Below are 18,281 nucleotides of genomic sequence, written 5' to 3'. Positions count from 1 at the left end.
AAAAAAAATCAAAACAAGTCAAGGTAAGTTTCTTTGACAGATGATATTTAGGTAAACCGTGTATGCCAAACACGTGAATATAATGAGCGATTTTTTTTCTTTTATGTTTACTCGATCACAGAGCAGAAATTTTAAAATGGCCACTTTTGTCACCTGCTCTTTTCCCTGTGGATTACACGGAGAGATAGACACCAACAGGCAGGCACACAGACAGTGACGCACATACTGAATCCCCCCCCCAAAATAATTTTTTTGGGATACGTGATCGAGGTTCATGGAAGAGTGGAAGCAGAATGGAAGGGAACAAAATGGAAAGGAAGAAACACCAATTGCAGAGAAAAAGTGAGAGCGAGGGTGAGATCAAGAGGAGGGGAGAAAGACACATCGGAGTGAAAGCTACACATAAGCTGAATGAAACACAGAACGAAGAGGAGGGAGGAAGTGGGAATGAAACAAAAGGAACCAATCAAGAGCCAACTAACAAATGAAAATAGGTGAGGGAAGATGGGGGAAATTTTGGGGAAGAAGAAACCATGTGTATGGATGGGGAGCTGTTCACCACCACCCAAGGTAGGGGTGGACAGCCGTCTTGAAGCACTGGAGGAAAGAACAGGACTGCAAAGACTGGGGAAGTTGGTACCACAGGCAAGAGAAAAGTGGAACAAACAAGTGGAGGTGAGCAATGAGCCTGGATTTTAGGAGTTTAACAAGAGGAAGGTGACTGACAGAGCGTGTGCCCTGCAGCAAGAGAGAGCCAGGAGAGGGCAGAGGGTACAAAATAAAAAAGAAAGCCGTAGCATACAGAGAGGCCACCAACATATGTGTGATGAAAAAAACTAACAGGCCAAGCCACTCAGCTTCGTTGTGGAGATCCCAATGATTTTGAGGGCCTTGCTTTCCATGGCTTCAAGAAAGGCAAGGTGTGAGGCAGGGGCACCAGCACAAAGGGGAGAGCAGTACTGCATCAAGCAGCAAATTAAGGTCTTGGGCCGATTGACAAAGGAAAGAACTTGTACAACAAAGGATGCCCAATTAGTGTCTGGCTTTGGAGGCCATCTTGCAAATATCCTGCGGACCATCGAGTAGAAGGGCTGCATCTGGTTTCAGAGCAATTGGTTGGTAAATAAGGGACAAGTAGGGGTACAAAGCTTCAGGGGAAACGCCTCATCACCCCCATTCCCCGGGTGCCCTCACGATCCGAAATCGAAGGGGATCAGGGCCGTCTCTCCATACATATCTCGACTTTCAATAAAGTCTGGCATCCTGCCTTACTCTCCACACTCTGCCTGTGGCATCCAAGACCAACTCCACTCTTGGATTACTGACTTCCTCCACTCTTGGATTACTGACTTCCTCCACTCTTGTTACCAACATGTGGCTCTCAAGGAATCCTTTAATCTCCTATTCCCACAAACAATGGGGATTTGGTACATTCTTCAATATTTAGTAATTCCTGCACCAGTGAATTCTGGGCCGTTAGTTTGTGTAAATATGCCCTTCACATGTATGACACTTTGCAATATTGTTACCTGCATGCATGCAAGTGCACTGACATGCAGAAATACTAATTCACAAGGCTTTGCTCACAATAACAATTCCGTCCATCCACCCACCTGCTCACCACCCACCACCACCACACACTGGCCTACTTCCAAAGATCCTTCATTATTTTACACTCAAGGGCACATTTTCCTCATACTGCAGCACATTTAGCAATGCTACATTACCAGACTTGGTCTTCGCTATGGATGCTGTGATGTGTTATCACTTTTTCGGAACCACGATATCTGTGCTCACAACTTCCAAAATTGTTCAACAATGAAGATTGGGGCACCCCAGCCTTGGCAGGAGAGGAGTTGTTGCATGTTGAATAGTTTCAGTTCCTGCATGGTTGGCTGATAGCGAGTACTCTTTTCAAGTATTTTTACACTTTTCATGACCACTCAACTAAGTTTACAAGTGGTTAAATGGTGGTGATGCAGGTCAAATGTTGCTAAGTGCTGAGATTGCAGGACTTCAGACTTTGCAGTAATAATTGTTATTAAAGTTAGAGTCCACAATAGCTCTGCCATTAATTAGATAATTCTCAATATCACTTCAGAAATAACCTCAGCATGCAAGTTATGAATACAGAAGCACATTAAGTGCAAACATCTTCTGTGGAGCCTGAAGAGAGGGGTGTCTACCGGAGAACCATATAACCACCTTTAGAGGCCATTTTTCCCCGCAAAGCGGGGGTTGGCCTTTTTCGGGAACCGTGGTTGTTGTTGTTTTTTTGGTCCCCTATTTGAAGCAATGTTTTACGGCCGGATGCCCTTCCTGACGCCAACCCTTTTTGCCGCCTTTAACGACAAACAGGGAATTACCAGTGAACTGGTACTCAATTAGCCGACCTCGGAAGGATGACAGGCTGAGTCAACCCCCCTGGCGTTAATTCAGCGATCGACCGGGATTCGAACCCAGGATCCTAGGATCCTAAGCCAGCACCCTAGCCGCTAGCCAACACCAGGGATTAATGATGCCGGAGAACCATGATCACACAATAACATAATTGGGATCACACAATAACATAATTGGATCACACAATAACATAATTGGGATCACACAATAACATAATTGGGATCACACAATAACATAATTGGGATCACACAATAACATAATTGGGATCACACAATAACATAATTGGGATCACACAATAACATAATTGGGATCACACAATAACACAATTGGATCACACAATACATGTGCACCCTAAATCCTGATGACGTATCTTCACAGAATGGTGCAGAATTAGAGCACTTGCCTTCGAGTTTGTCCTGCTAGGGTTTGATTCTCAGCCCGACCATGAACTTGTGGATTGTGATTTGCAGGCAGAGTGCTGTGCCATCACAAAATGCGCCATCCGTCGGATGTACGTCAATCTGGAGGTTCCTTCTTCGAAAGCTTATTGGTGGACGTGAAAGATCCCGCAGTGTCTTTTAAAAAGATTAGGCAAGCTATCGCCGGCACCCTGAGCTTCAGTCTAATGTTAGGCCAGGCCAGCCGGCTCAGGAAAGGGAAAAATGGTTAACCTCACTGACCTCACAAGAAGGTATAAATAATTGGTGCCGTTAGAGAGGTCACAGCAGTAAAGATAGAAACTTATGGAATCCAAGACCAACTCCACACATGGCTTACTGACTTCATATTATCTCGTAACCCATGTGTGGCTATCAACGGAATCCTTTCATCTCCTCTCCCCGTCAAGACTGGAGTGCTCCAATGCAGTTTTCTGGGCCCAGCCAATTCCTGATCTTCATTAATGATCTCTCTGACTCTCTGGAAAATCCCCTTTATACATTTACTGATGACTCCAACCTCTGCCGTGACCATCCTTCATCTTCAGACAATAAGGCTGCAGCCTCTTCCTTCTCTTCTGGCCTTGACAAAATCACAAGCTGGTCAAAAACTTGGAATATGTCTCTCAATCCTGACAAAACTCACACTCTCACTCTCAATCTTGCTCTCTCTCTGAAAGTACCATCTGGCATACCTCACCTCCCCTCCAGAACTCCCCTCCCCACCCCCCCCCCCCAATCTACTTTCTTAACAATCCTCTGAGGAAGTTCAGTCATTCAAACTCCTGGGTCTCACTATCAGCCATGATCTTTCTTGGGGAAACCACATTTCAATGTTTGCCTCCAAAGCCAACCGCCGAATGTGCATCCTCAACCATCCACAGTCGTTCCTTGGGCACACCTGGAATCCTATCTATCCACAAGGCCTTCATCTGCAGCTTGATGGAGTACTGCCTGCCTCACACCATTCTCAGCTTGATGCCACGTAAAGCAAGGCCTTCAACATCATTGGAATCTTCCACACTCAAGCTGAGTCTATCACTTCGCCATCAAATACAGGACGATGGTCTCTCTGTCTTCTACTGCTCCCTTTCTGGTCTTGCACCCTCTGCTCTTTACGTGTTCCAAATCTCTCATAAGTTCCCATTTAGACCACCTTGACCACCTTGTTTGAAATTCCAACTTCTTTCCTGAAGTCCTGGCAGTGTCCATATGTTTTTATACTCTCCCACCCCCCCCCCCCCCCTTCCCATGCCTCCTCCCCAAAGCCCTCTCCTCCCACAGTTCTCTCGATGTCTCCATGTCTCTCGGTCCCTGCTCTCAAATGTTGTGTTTGTGTCCTTCCCCCTCTCTCCCCATCTTGTCTACCGCTCCCGATGTTATTTGTTTTATGTGTCTGTTTGTCTTTCTGTGTGATTAATGTTCGCTCTTTCACGAGCCTCGATCTTGTATACAAAAAAAATAAAAAATAAAAAATTTTGTCCACCTTGGAGTTTCCTTCTCAATGCATGCGTGTTTTGCATTCTGTTTTTGTCTGTACATCCTGATCTGTTCAGTGTGCTAGCTCTGCCACGAACCTCGACTATACACACACACACACACACACACACACACACACACACACACACACACACACACACACACACACACACACGACACACACACACACACACACACAGCCACACACACACACACACACACACACACACACACACACACACACATATATATATATATATCGTTGCGGTCTTGTGGTTTTATAATAAAGGTTAATTCCCCCCCCCCCCCCCCCCCTAGTTAGTTACACTACAACACGTAGCCTCGTTTAAAAGCTCAGTTATTTCTTAGTAAATGTAAGCATAGTCCTTTCCTGTGTTAGTTTTGCGTTGAGTAGGATAATGAGAATTAGGCGCCCTTATGATGCTTCGATGCTTCAGTTTTGGCGCGAAATACCACGAGCAGGCCTGAACAAGTCGACCAAGGCCGAACGAAGGTGGAGGAGGAGCCAACGGTAAGCGCGAGCCGCCAATCAGGGCTCGAGGGGAGTGACTTATCACTGCGGCAAAAGGCGGGTTTGGAACATTCGATTCGGGCTAGGGCGGGGCCATATAACCCTGTGCCCAGAGCCCCCCGCAGCAGAATACGTGAGTCATCGGTTGAGTCAGAGAGCCAGAGAAGTTCGGGTGAGAAGAGTTAGGAATCGGAGTTGTGAGAAAACGCGTGTGAGATTGCGTTGTGTCGAGTCATATCGAGGAACTGAATAACTCCGTGTATACGTACTTTGCCCTGCTCCCCGCGCTCTGCGCAGTATTAATCGCGCTGTAAAGACGACCCGCACCAGGTCACAGACGAGCGTATTTCCTTCTGCCTGCCTTTGCCAATATACGCGCCGTGAGGATTTTCCCGCCTGCCTGCCATCCATACCTCCCCCCTTGGATCGAAAATGCCGGACGGACCCAACTTACAGGCGACCAACCACCCGAATGGATCGCCCGGCCCTTCAAGGCCGAGCCATGACAATGCACCTCCATAGATGGGGGCTCCTAGTGAAGCGGACTGTGAGAGTAGTGTACCCCACGTGGGGGAATGGTAGTTTAACCATTCCTCACACACAGGGCCCATGAGCATTAGTTTAGGGGGATGGCAGTGATAGGCACATGGAGGTGCCAGCAATGGTTACCTCCATGGGGCACCGAAGCTAGCCGAGGGATGGCTAGGATAACGTGAAGGATCTAGCAGACTGTAGAGACAAGATTTAAGTAGTGACACCTGAACTATAGTGGGGACGTAGGTAGCTTAGATGGATGTTAATAAAGGGAGTGCATAGTGTAAAGGGACGACAGGGAAGCACGAGTTTTAGGGGAAGTAGTCAGCTAGATGATGCTGTGTGTGTGAGGAATTGTGTGTTGAGCCAAATGGAATTGCGTTGAGGTGTATGGAAAGAGGTGTGAGAGCACAAAAGGTGTGCGAGATAAATGGTGTGCGAATAAGTAGTGTGGAATGCTTGGTGTGGAATAGAAGGTACTGATGCCACGCATGGTGCATGGTGCATGGTGCGAAGCATGCATGGTGCATGGTGCATGCACCATGAATGCATGGTGCGAAGGAGTGAATGGGGGGAGGTGGAACCCATTCGCGAAAGCCCGGGGTGGGTAGTGTAAAGCCAAGTGGAGGGCATCGGCAAAATTTGTTTGGATATTGACACCTGTGGTGCAGGTAGTGGAAACGAAGTGTTTTGTTGGGTGCATGAGTATGTGGAATGGCTGGGAGTGTGGCTTAATTGGTGCGTATGGTTATTGGGGCACTCCGCCACTGGTAGTTTGTCGGCCAGGTGGGCCGCAGGTAGGCTCTGGGAGCCGGTTAGTCATAGTGTTGAGTGGGGCCCGAGGATTCCAGGAGAGGACCTGGGTTGCCCGATGCCAAGGTGGGCACAGAGGGGGTAAGCGCCAGGAAGGGCCTTCCCCAGTTAGGGTAGTTGTGAGTGTTGAGTGGGGCCCGAGGATCCAAGGGAAGGACCCGGGTTGCCCAATGCCAAGGTGGGCATCAGGGGGTAAAGTGCCAGGAGGGGCCTTCCCCAGTTAGGTAGTCGCAGGAGCAGGTAAGCTCGGGTGGCGGCTTCAGTGGCGGAGGTGCGCAGGTCGGTAGACCTGCTGGTAGGGCCACACGACCCAGCCCCGAAATTGTGCAAGGGCACAGAGTGAAAATTTGTGGGAGTGAGACCCAAATTTCAAGGGCACCGCAGTGTGGGAAATGGGAATTCGGGTTCTTAGAACCACATAGTTTAAAGAGGCCGATTGGCAGGGTACGACCCCGGGTAGTTTACAAGTAAAATGTCAGTAGTGTAGTTAGGATGTGAGAAATCCATTCGCACCATCCACAGCCATTCACTGAGGAGGACGAAACTCCACACCAGGGCTTTGTAGACTGATTGAGTAGTGAGACGCATCACGACGTAATGTGACATTGTGCTTGTTCCATCCCTTCCTTCCTGGGAGGGATTAGGAGACGAATTCGGAGATAGAGGGGGATATGGGAGACAAGACGGAGAGACGGATTGTAAATACAAGGGGGGCTAGGGTAGTGTAAGCTGACGGTGGGGGGTACGGGCTGTTAGGGACGAGCCTGCTCTGCTTGCTCTTCCGCGCCCCTCGCACCGCATTACCTTGTGTTTCTGTGTGCCATTGCATCTTTTCCGCTTTGCTTGTTGTGCCTTGTCTCTTCCCCCACCCCACAACCATTTTGGAGGTGGAGCTGTGCAGCACCATCGACCGGTGCAGCATCCATTCTGCACTTTGTTACATCTGTGCAGCCGAATTGCGCAGCACCTTGCTGCCATCTCCCTTTGCTGCACATTGTTGCACCTGTGCAGCACTTTGCTGCCCAACCATTTGCTGCACCTTGTCACACTTATGGACCACAAGCCTTGTGGCCTTGCACCTCTGCTGTGCAGCATTTTGCTGCAAAACCATCTTGCACCTTTGGACCACTTGTTTGAGTGGCATTAATGTCACGCAGTCGGACCACATGGGAGTGGCCCTGCCTGGCAAAGAAAAAGAAATGAAATGAAATAAAAGCATTTTTTGTGCATTTTTATTATGGTGTGCTAGGCATGAGAAGATGTGTAAGGTTAGATAGCCCAGAAGATTAAAAATGGCCTGTATGCCGGTCCGGGGCTAGCCGGTTTGATATATGCACACAGAAGAAGCAAGAAGCAAGATGCAAGAAGCAAGCAGCAAGTGTCATGATTTATGAGTGTGTTTTTGTGTGTTTTTCTCTCCCCTCCAATCTTCTCTTCCAAAAAGGACAGGTCCTGGGTCATAGAATTGTAAATAAAATTAAGTTTTGTGCTTGTAAATATAAGAATGCTGCCCACCAGCTATGTGTTTTGTTTGAAATTCCGGAAATACTCGGTTAGCTGTGGGCGTGAATCTGATATGAAGCTGCTCAACGCAATAGGAGGGACATATCTAGTGTTTTAAAACTGTCGCACACACGGGTCAGAGTAAATGTGAGGGGGAACCACACCTATGTGTCACATGTAAAAGTAAAGTTAATTTTGCATGTCATTCTCTAACCGGTCGTTCCATTGGTGGTTCCGACTCGGGGACGAGTCTGATGAGGGAGGGGTGTGGTGTTGCGGTTTTGTGGTTTTATAATAAAGGTTAATTTCCCCTCCTAGTTAGTTACACTACAACACGTAGCCTCGTTTAAAGCTCAGTTATTTCTTAGTAAATGTAAGCGTAGTCCTTTCCTGTGTTAGTTTTGCGTTGAGTAGGATAATGAGAATTAGGCGCCCTTACGATGCTTCGATGCTTTTGGTTTTTGCGCAAAATACCACGAGGCAGGCCTGAACAAGTCGACCAAGGCCGAAGGAAGGCGGAGGAGGAGCCAACGGTAAGCGCGAGCCGCCAATCAGGGCTCGAGGGGAGTGACTTACCACTGCAGCAAAAGACGGGGTTTGGAACATTCGATTCTGGCTATGGCGGGGCCATATAACCCTGTGCCAAGAGCCTCTGGCAGCAGAACACGTGAGTCATCGGTTGAGTCAGAGAGCCAGAACAGTTTGGGTGAGAAGAGTTCCGAATCGGAGTTGTGAGAAAACACGCGTGAGATTGCGTTGTGTCGAGTCATATCGGAGGAACTGAATAACTCCGTGTATACGAACTTTGCCCTGCTCCCCGCGCTCTGCGCAGTATTAATCGCGCTGTAAAGACGACCCGCGCTGGATCACAGACGCGCGTATTTCCTTCTGCCTGCCTTTGCCGATATATGCGCCGTGAGGATTTTCCCGCCTGCGTGCCTTTGCCGGGATACGTGCTGGGACCGCCAGAGGGCCACGCCAGGTGAGCTGTTCCTGGAGCGACCGTAGCAGGCGCGTTCGGCGCGCGAACATTCTCCTTCCATCTCCCCATGTGAGTGATCGGGCCCGTGTCTGGGAAAATAAGTTACGACTGCTTAAGTTCTGCCCTGTGTCTCTTCTTCTACCAAATCATTGTAAATAGTGTAAATAAATCTGTTCTTCGTTCTGATTCGACCGTCTTGTGTTTTCCATCATTGACCTCGCATGGTATGAATTAGATCGCTCTGATCGGGTTCTATAAGAAAGGGAACAGCACAGGTCACGTGGTACGCCATCCGCTCGGGCGTACGCAATCACGCGTGGTTCGTGCGAGACTCGATCCCCGCTTCCGCTGCGGCGTGGGGACTCAAGGTACGTGCGAAATTGTCCCGAGACCCTTTTCCACGTCTGCCCGGAAGTGGCGACTCAGACTCGCGGTTTCGAAGACCCAGAGAGAAAAAGGGGCTTAATCTCCCCTTTGTAAGGGAACGGGCTTCGGAAAACCACAATATAAATATATATATATATATATATATATATATATATATATATATATATATATATATACGTATATATATATGTATATATATATATATATATACATACATATATATATATATATATGTATATATATATATATATATACATACATATATATATATATATATATATATATATATATATATATGTATATATATATATATATATATACATATACATACATATATATATATATATATACCCCACATGACCAAAAGTATGTGGACACCCAAACATCACACATCTCATTCCAAAATCATGGGCATTAACATAGAGTTGGTCCCCCTTTGTTGTGATAACAGCCTCCACTCTTCTGGGAAGGCTTTCCACTAGATGTTGGAACATTGCTGCAGGGATTTGCTTCCATTCAGCCACAAGAGCATTTGTGAGGTCGGGCACTGATGTTGGGCGATTAGTTGGGCTTTCACAATTCCCAGCTAAAAATCATGAATTGCCAAATAGTCTTTTCGTTCTAGAAGAAGGATAAAAAGGTGAGGCAAGGTTGATTTGTTTTTATTTTTTTTAATCCTGCAATCACAAAAAGCAAGGAAATATTACTCTCTCCTGGTCGTAGTCATATTAAAACTCAATGGCAATTAAGAAATATCAGCAATGCTTGTATCCCATTCAATAAAACCAAATTAAATGGCTGCTACCTGGAGTAAAAAAAAAAAAAATCTAGAATAATAGAAGACCATGTGTCAGTCAATCAGTAAGTTAGCATGTGTGTCTCCTCCATAACTCCAAAACCATGAAACATAGCGGCCTCAAACTTTACACGTGCACTAAGTGAAGTCCAAGGGAGTGTATGAATGTAAACTGGGTTTTGGGCATATTCTAACATCCATTTTGAAGATAATTAACGGCTTATCTTCATGAAAGGCTGAAAATTTAAAGAAACTACTCATTCTTATAAATAAGCGTATTTGCCAATTGTTGAATTGTTCACCCACCAACAGGGAACGTGAGCTGGGTTTAGACCATTTGTCTGTCGGTTGGAGAGTTTTCGTTTTCCTGAGACGATTAAGGTAAGTGCCGTGATTGTATCGTCTCTGCTCTTTAAAGGTGGGTTTTCACGGGACACGCGAACGGTTCGCGAAGGATGCGAATGTCGAAAAAATGGCAAAGTCCAACATTCGTATTTTAGGCTCCAAAAGTTCGCCAAACATGCGTGGGGGTTCGGAAGCGTCGTCAATTGTTCGCATCCTGTTTCAAACATTTTTGAAATACCCGCCGAACAAAAAACGACTCCTGCGAACAATTGACGCCGCTTCCGAACCCCCGCGCATGTTTGGCGAACTTTTGGAGCCTAAAGTACGAATGTTGGACTTTGCCATTTTTTCGACATTCGCATCCTTCGCGAGTGTCACGTGAAAACCAACCTTAAGTAATCACCTGGCTGAAACGGCACTTAATATATGCCCGATCATACCAAGCACCGCCGAGAGACGTATTCGGCTCAGGTTAAGAGATTAAACAGCTTATGACATTTTGGTTGTAAAACGTGTGTGGAAATTAAATGAAGGAACATAAACATAATATACAGTGCATTCAGAAAGTATTCAAACCCATTCACTTTTTTCACATTTTGTTATGTTGCAGCCTTATGTTGAAATCGTTTAAATTCATTTTTTCCCTCATCAATCTACACTCAATACCCCAAAATGACAAATAGTGTAGCAGCATAGCAAACCTGTTGTGCATTTTGTGATACAAGCACCAAATTTGGCACAAATGTACATTAATATGTTGCGAACATTTTCAGATATTGGGCCACTTGAAATTCTCTCTTTATGTCCGCCATATTGGATTTCAAAATGGCCGCCACTTGAAATCTACATTTGCTATTATCTCTGGACGTAATGCAGCTATTGACTTGATTCTGGTATCTCAATGTATGTTTTTGGGGGCAAGGAATCCAATGGTACCAATTTCAACTTAATATTATCTATCACAGTCTGTTATATAATTTTATTTGGAAATTATCTAGGAAAATATTGGATTCAACACAATACTTTGAAAAGAATGTCTTAGTTCTGTGAATGTCTTAGGTATAATACTGACATGCTACATGGTCTAGTATTTGAGGCTAGGTGTACTGGTATCTGAGGCTAGGTATATACCGGTACTGAAGATACGTGTACATAAACAGTGTCATGTTAACAAGTTCAGCATTGCCACAAGTACATGTATGTTGTTGACTCATCGTCATGTGCAGTCCCCTTCACACACACAGAGGGCTGTGCACTGAAGGGCAGCCTTTTTGCACTTGCAGCGCCTCACACACCCTTTCTTGCACTTGCAAGAAACCAGCTCAATGCAGCTGTGAGCTGCCTCAGTTAGCCTGGTCCAGTAAGGTGTGTACTGTCCAGTAAGGCAAACAGCAGACACACGTCATCATGATCAGACGCCAAGTGTACAGGCCTCATTTGTGAAAGATGTTCGCTCTCTCGTCGGTGTCATAGAGGAGATGGGCAACCCATTCGAGGAGGAGAGTCAGGATGTAGTCAAACTGGACACAAAGGAGATCGCAGATCCTGCTGCTGTGGAGACCGTGATGAATGCCAAGAGGATTGGCCAAGAGCAGTTCGAGGCTTTCACCAGAGAGTGTCTGTTGGACAGAACAAAGGCAGTGGACGCACCCATTCCTCGTAACAAGCTGAAGGTGTTCAGCACTTCCACTCCAAGAAGCCAGAGCAAAGGTCAGCAACAGCTCGCCTCCATCAAGAATGACCGTGAACTCTTCGCACGCCTGTACATTGGCTGCCAGACGAGGGATGGAAACCTTGAGGAGTTCTTTTGTCACGAGAATCAGGCATGTCCTCCTGCATTGTCTGATGGTGGAAGCCTCTGCACTGGTACCAAGAGTGATCTCCTCACATGCTTGGAAGAAGTCTCCGACGCAAAGACAGAGACTCCTGTCACGACCTGTATTGTGCTTGATGGAGCAGCCATCGTCCAGATGCTGAAGCCGGCTGCATCAAAGACCTTTGAAGAGTATGCACAACAGATCTTCATCCCATATATGTCCACGAAGCTGCAAACAGTGTCACGCCTGGATCTGGTCTGGGATACTTACCTTGCTGATTCACTGAAAGGTAGTACACGTGCAAAGCGGAGACAAGGTGTGCGGAGACGTGTGGTGGCTGCCGCAGCCATACCAGGAAACTGGCAGAACTTCCTACGAGTGGACAGCAACAAGACCGAGCTGTTCAGGTTCCTCTCAGCAGCTCTCATGGAATGGTTTGACCAGGAGGACAAGCAACTCGTCATTACTGATGGAGAGGCAGTGCTCAGCAAGCCACTACTGCCAGATCTGACCTCACTCGCCCCATGTAACCATGAAGAGGCTGACAGTCGGATGTTGCTGCATGCATCTCACGCAGTCCAGCATGGACACCATGCAATACTCATCCGGACTGTAGACACCGATGTTGTGGTGCTGGCAGTGTCCCTGGCACAGGAGTTGCAACCAGAAGACAAACTGTGGCTGGCATTCGGAACAGGCCAGAGTTTCCGATACCTAGCAGCACACGAAATAGCAGCTGGATTGGGACGAGAGAAGGCTCGTGCACTGCCAATGTTCCACGCTCTAACTGGATGCGACACTGTGTCTAGTTTTCATAGACATGGCAAGAACACTGCGTGGGCAGTCTGGACGGTACTGCCAGAACTCACCGAGGCGCTGCTGCTGCTGTCCTCTGCACCTCGTGACATACCAGACGATGCAATGCGCATCATCGAGAGGTTCGTGATCCTGTTGTATGATCGAACCAGCAAATGCACAGACATTGACAAGGCCAGGAGGAAACTCTTCGCAAGGAAGAACAATGTGCAGCTCATCCCTCCAACGAAGGCAGCTCTGGAGGAACATGTCAAGAGGGCAGTGTATCAAGGTGGACATGTGTGGGGTCAGATACTGCTGCCAGCACCAGAGCTCCCTCCACCAACCAACTGGGGTTGGTCAAGGACTGGAGAAGGACAGTACACACCTTACTGGACCAGGCTAACTGAGGCAGCTCACAGCTGCATTGAGCTGGTTTCTTGCAAGTGCAAGAAAGGGTGTGTGAGGCGCTGCAAGTGCAAAAAGGCTGCCCTTCAGTGCACAGCCCTCTGTGTGTGTGAAGGGGACTGCACATGACGATGAGTCAACAACATACATGTACTTGTGGCAATGCTGAACTTGTTAACATGACACTGTTTATGTACACGTATCTTCAGTACCGGTATATACCTAGCCTCAGATACCAGTACACCTAGCCTCAAATACTAGACCATGTAGCATGTCAGTATTATACCTAAGACATTTACAGAACTAAGACATTCTTTTCAAAGTATTGTGTTGAATCCAATATTTGCCTAGATAATTTCCAAATAAAATTATATAACAGACTGTGATAGATAATATTAAGTTGAAATTGGTACCATTGGATTCCTTGCCCCCAAAAACATACATTTAGATACCAGAATCAAGTCAATAGCTGCATTACGTCCAGAGATAATAGCAAATGTAGATTTCAAGTGGCGGCCATTTTGAAATCCAATATGGCGGACATAAAGAGAGAATTTCAAGTGGCCCAATATCTGAAAATGTTCGCAACATATTAATGTACATTTGTGCCAAATTTGGTGCTTGTATCAAAAAATGCACAATTCTTTTGAATATTTGGGCTAAGCCGCCCCACTAAAAGAGAAAACAGGATTTTAGAAAGTTTTGAAAATTTATTAAAAAGAAAAAACTGAAATATCACATTGACATAAGTATTCAGACCCTTAACTCGGTACTTAGTTGAAGCACCTTTGGCAGCGATTACAGCCTCGAGTCTTCTTGGGTATGACGTGACAAGCTTTGCACACCTGGATTTGGGGATTTTCTGCCTTTCTTCTCTGCAGATCCTCTCAAGCTCTGTCAGGTTGGATGGGGACCGTTGGTGGACAGCCATTTTCAGGTCTCTCCAGAGATGTTCGATTGGGTTCAAGTCAAGGCTCTGGCTGGGCCACTCAAGGACCTTCACAGAGTTGTCCCTAAGCCACTCCTGCATTGTCTTGGCTGTGTGCTTAGGGTCATTGTCCTGTTGGAAGGTGAACCTTCGGCTCAGTCTGAGGACCTGAGCGCTCTGTTTCAGGTTTTCATTAAGGATATCTACTTTGCTCCGTTCATTGTAGGCCGGTAGCAACTCTGTGGGAAATGACATTTCGTTTCGTGTCCGAGGTGCTAAAATTTTACCATGCGAAAAGTTGTTGAATCTAATGGTGTTGAACATATCAAAAGTTCTCCAAAATATATTGGCCCAAACATATGTTACGAGATGAAATTGTGTGCACTATATTGTCTTGCCCACTTGCCTATCTCGGGTGCCGTTGTACCGCCTTTCGTGTATGTAGACAGGTGTCAGCCAATCATATAACAGAATATGATCATGTGACTTCTGTGATCAACTGTCATGGCTGCGCCCATGACTGACCGTGTTGAAAGCGATCAGGCCCGTTTAGTGTGTATTTTGCACCTAAAAAGCGTCCATGGTGAGGTGGTGCAGCCTTTTACAGAAAAGAGATGGTCCACATTCACTGACTGTGCAAAAAAATGGGTGAGTCTCGATGGTGAATTCTCTCATGTGGCAAAGGAACTTTTCGAATGCCCCAGTCGCAATTCACCACAACCATCATCATCATCTTCGACACTACCACTACCAGTCCCCCCGGCACCGATTCCCATACCAGGAGCCGGAGCAGCGGCCCTTCATCTCGATGATAGTGTGGCATTACTATCAGTGACATTTGAATCACCATTTGAGCAAATACCGAAGGATGTGTGTGGTTTTCATGCCACATGCTACCAGCGATTTACAGACAAGAAATGTCTGCAAGCCAGTGAGAAGAGGTGTAGTACAGCACTTGTACAAACAATCACAATGTCTCCAGCAAAAAAACTGCGTTGCCATTCAAAAATAGCAACACCATCCTCAACCACACGAGTGCTTCCTAAAGTCTGTTTATTATGTGGTAAGAAGGACAGCTATTTGAAACGACATCATGGTGGTAAAACACAAGATCTTCTGGTGCTAGCTCAAACATTGACTGCTGGTAGGTACCTTATACCATCTACGATTTTCTATCCTATGATAGGGCCTGCTTCAGAAGGCGTACCAACATGTTTGAACTCTGCCTAAAATATGAGCATATGGTACAGTATGCGTCTCTTAATAGAATCACTTTTGGCCAGGGTAGTTTTAAGTGGCTGATTATCTTATCCTAGATTATATTAAGTGGTGCATACTGTATATGAAAAACCGGATGTCAGTGCTGTATTAGTGACTAATTATAATTGTTCCCTTATTTACAACAGGTCGTCTGATAGAGGCAGCATCACTGAAGGCAAAATATGGCACGAAGTCAGAACAGAAAATTTCAGAGACCATACTTCACCATACCCGCGGGACTGATTGTGTGGCAGCGGAGATACGGTATCACCGGAATGGGAATGTCATGAGGTCAGTGTGTCCGTGCAGGCGACTCAGTCACCTGATGTCCGTGTCGTATCAGAGCTGTTCTGTGACCATGAAGAGGCTGATACCAGACTGTTGCTTCATGCGAAACATGCAAGTCAGAGCCACGACAGTGTCGTGATACACAGTCCTGACAGTGATGTAGCCATCATAGCGATCAGCTTGTGGAAGGACAGTCAGACACGGTTATTGTTTTCTACCGGCCACAAGAACACCACAAGGGTACTCGATATTGGAACCGTGAGGGCTACATTGGGCGAGTCTGTGTGTGACGGTCTGATTGGTTTACACGTTTTCACTGGCTGCGACTCGGTCAGCTCATTCAAAGGGAAAGGAAAACGTCGTCCTTTCACCATGTTGTGCGACAGTGCAGATTTTCAAACAGCTTTTACAGAGCTGGGCTCATCGTTTTTCTTGTCTGGGGAAACCGAATCGGTGTTACAGAAGTTTGTTGTGGCCTTGTATACCAGTCAATTCTCAACGTCGGACCTCCATGAAGCGAGGTATAAACTCTTCTGTCTGTCCTCATCGCCAAACGAAGCGACTCTTCCGCTGAGTAAAGATGCCCTACATCAACATTCACTGAGAGCTGCCTACCAATCCTGTATACATCGGAGTTCCCTCGTCCCATTGATGCAGGCCCCCTCCCCACAAGAGCATGGCTGGGTGGTTGACGGAGAGGATTTGGGGATTGTGTGGATGACTCGCGCACCCGCTCCTAAATCAGTACTGGAAGCGGTGGCATGTTCCTGTAAGAAAACTATATGTACGTCTGGTCGCTGTTCATGCCTAAATTCGGGCCTTTCATGCACAGACATGTGTTTGTGCCAAGAGTGTGATAACGGTACCAATACGACGACGGAAAATGCATTCTAAAATGGGTCCGGGAGTGATGACAGCGACATAGAAAACGACCATTAGCATTTCAATATTTGAGCTGTTGAAATCTGATGCCCAATGCCCATATATGGTTGTGATTTACGGTGTTTTTAAGGTTTCTCCGTTGTTCACTCTATATTGTTTTTTACCTGCATTGTTTGGGAAACGTTTTTGTAAGTACGGTACGGTACTAATAAACACGCTGTGAATAGCTCTGACTGTCAGCACGGCCTACTGTTTTCCCTAATTCACCTTAAGGATCTTGAGCAATGCTCGCTCCATGACCATCCATTCTCATTCCGCGGTTGTTCACTTCGTGGGTGAGTTACCAACCTCAAGAGTGTTCAGGAGGATCAATTTATCTTCAGTGAACTGCCCAAGCCCAACGTACAGTCTATCCGCTGATCGCATATCAACCCTTTTGCCAATCAAAATTAAGCAGTGTACACAGAATGGTTTTAGCATATTATACAATTATATGAGGGATTTACACGAGGGGGGGGATCAATGACCGGACGTTTTTTTTTAAATCTTCATTTACCCAAGAGGGGGTCATCCCCGGGAAAATTTTGAAAGCTAGATTGCCTGAGATGCGATCTGTGGCCATATTGCGCCCGTTGCTGAAGTTGCAGCTAAGCCTGAATAGTTTCTTGTTATTTTTGAAAAATTTCATGGCCCTGAGGGGGGATGGCCCCATGGACACCCCCGGGAAAATTTTGAAAGTTAGATTGCCTGAGAATGCCGAGGGGGGCGGGGGGGCATGGCACCATGCCCCCCCTCGCTACGCCACTGGGGTTGGAAATTCAACACCGGATGATCAGAAGGGCCTTTTCACATCCCCCGACTGCTGGCGGCACGTTTATGGTCCTCATATAATCGTATAAATGCCGCAGTAAAGATGTTTTCTTTTTAAAGGTATTTTGTCGAAAGGGATAAACTACTATATCTTTAAAGGCCTCCATACCCTTCCCTTAATGGGCAAGAGTTGGACGGAGAACTTTTTCTCCGATGTTTGGTGGACCAACAGCTAGCATCAGGTGAAATTTCACCTAGCACCCATTCCACGGAACGAAATTTCATTTCTAGGCCCTTACCAAGGTTTTGCTACCGGCCTATTGTTCCCTCAACCCTGACCAGGCCCCCAGTCCCTGCTGCTGAACACTCCCACAGCATGATGCTGCCACCACCAGGCTTCACCGTTGGGATGGTATTGGGCAGGTGATGAGCGGTGTCTGGTTTCCTCCAGACATGATGCTTAGAATTGAGGCCAAACCGTTCAATCTTGGTTTCATCAGACCACAGAATATTGTTTCTCGCAGTCTGAGAGTCTTTAGGTGCTTTTTTGCAAACTCCAAGCGGGCTTTCATGTGTCTTTCACTGAGGAGAGGCTTCCGTCTGGCCACTCTGCCATAAATCCCAGATCGGTGGAGTGTTGCAGTGATGGTTGTCCTTCTGGAAGTTTCTCCCATCTCCACACAGGATCTCTGGAGCTCAGCCAGAGTGACCATCGGGTTCTTGATCACCTCTCTTACCAAGGCCCTTCTCCCCCGATTGCTCAGTTTGGCCGGGCGGCCAGCTCTAGGAAGAGTCGTGGTTGTTCCAAACTTCTTCCATTTAAGAATTATGGAGGCCACTGTGCTCTTGGGAACCTTCATTGCAGCAGAATTTTTTTTGTAGGCT

The 18,281-nt window shown here is 46.6% G+C and overlaps 1 protein-coding gene across 2 annotated transcripts in view; it reads right to left on the bottom strand.

Annotated features, from left to right (window-relative positions):
* Positions 1-18,281, bottom strand: part of TRAPPC11 (trafficking protein particle complex subunit 11) — a 273,835-nt gene that overhangs the window by 199,214 nt on the left and 56,340 nt on the right. The window lies entirely within an intron of this gene.

This window comes from Myxine glutinosa, chromosome 8 (genome assembly GCF_964187855.1).
Source record: "Myxine glutinosa chromosome 8, kmMyxGlut1.1, whole genome shotgun sequence".
Taxonomy (NCBI): domain Eukaryota; kingdom Metazoa; phylum Chordata; class Myxini; order Myxiniformes; family Myxinidae; genus Myxine; species Myxine glutinosa.
The sequence above is the reverse complement of the archived record's forward strand: the minus strand, read 5'-3'. Positions and strand labels throughout refer to the sequence as shown.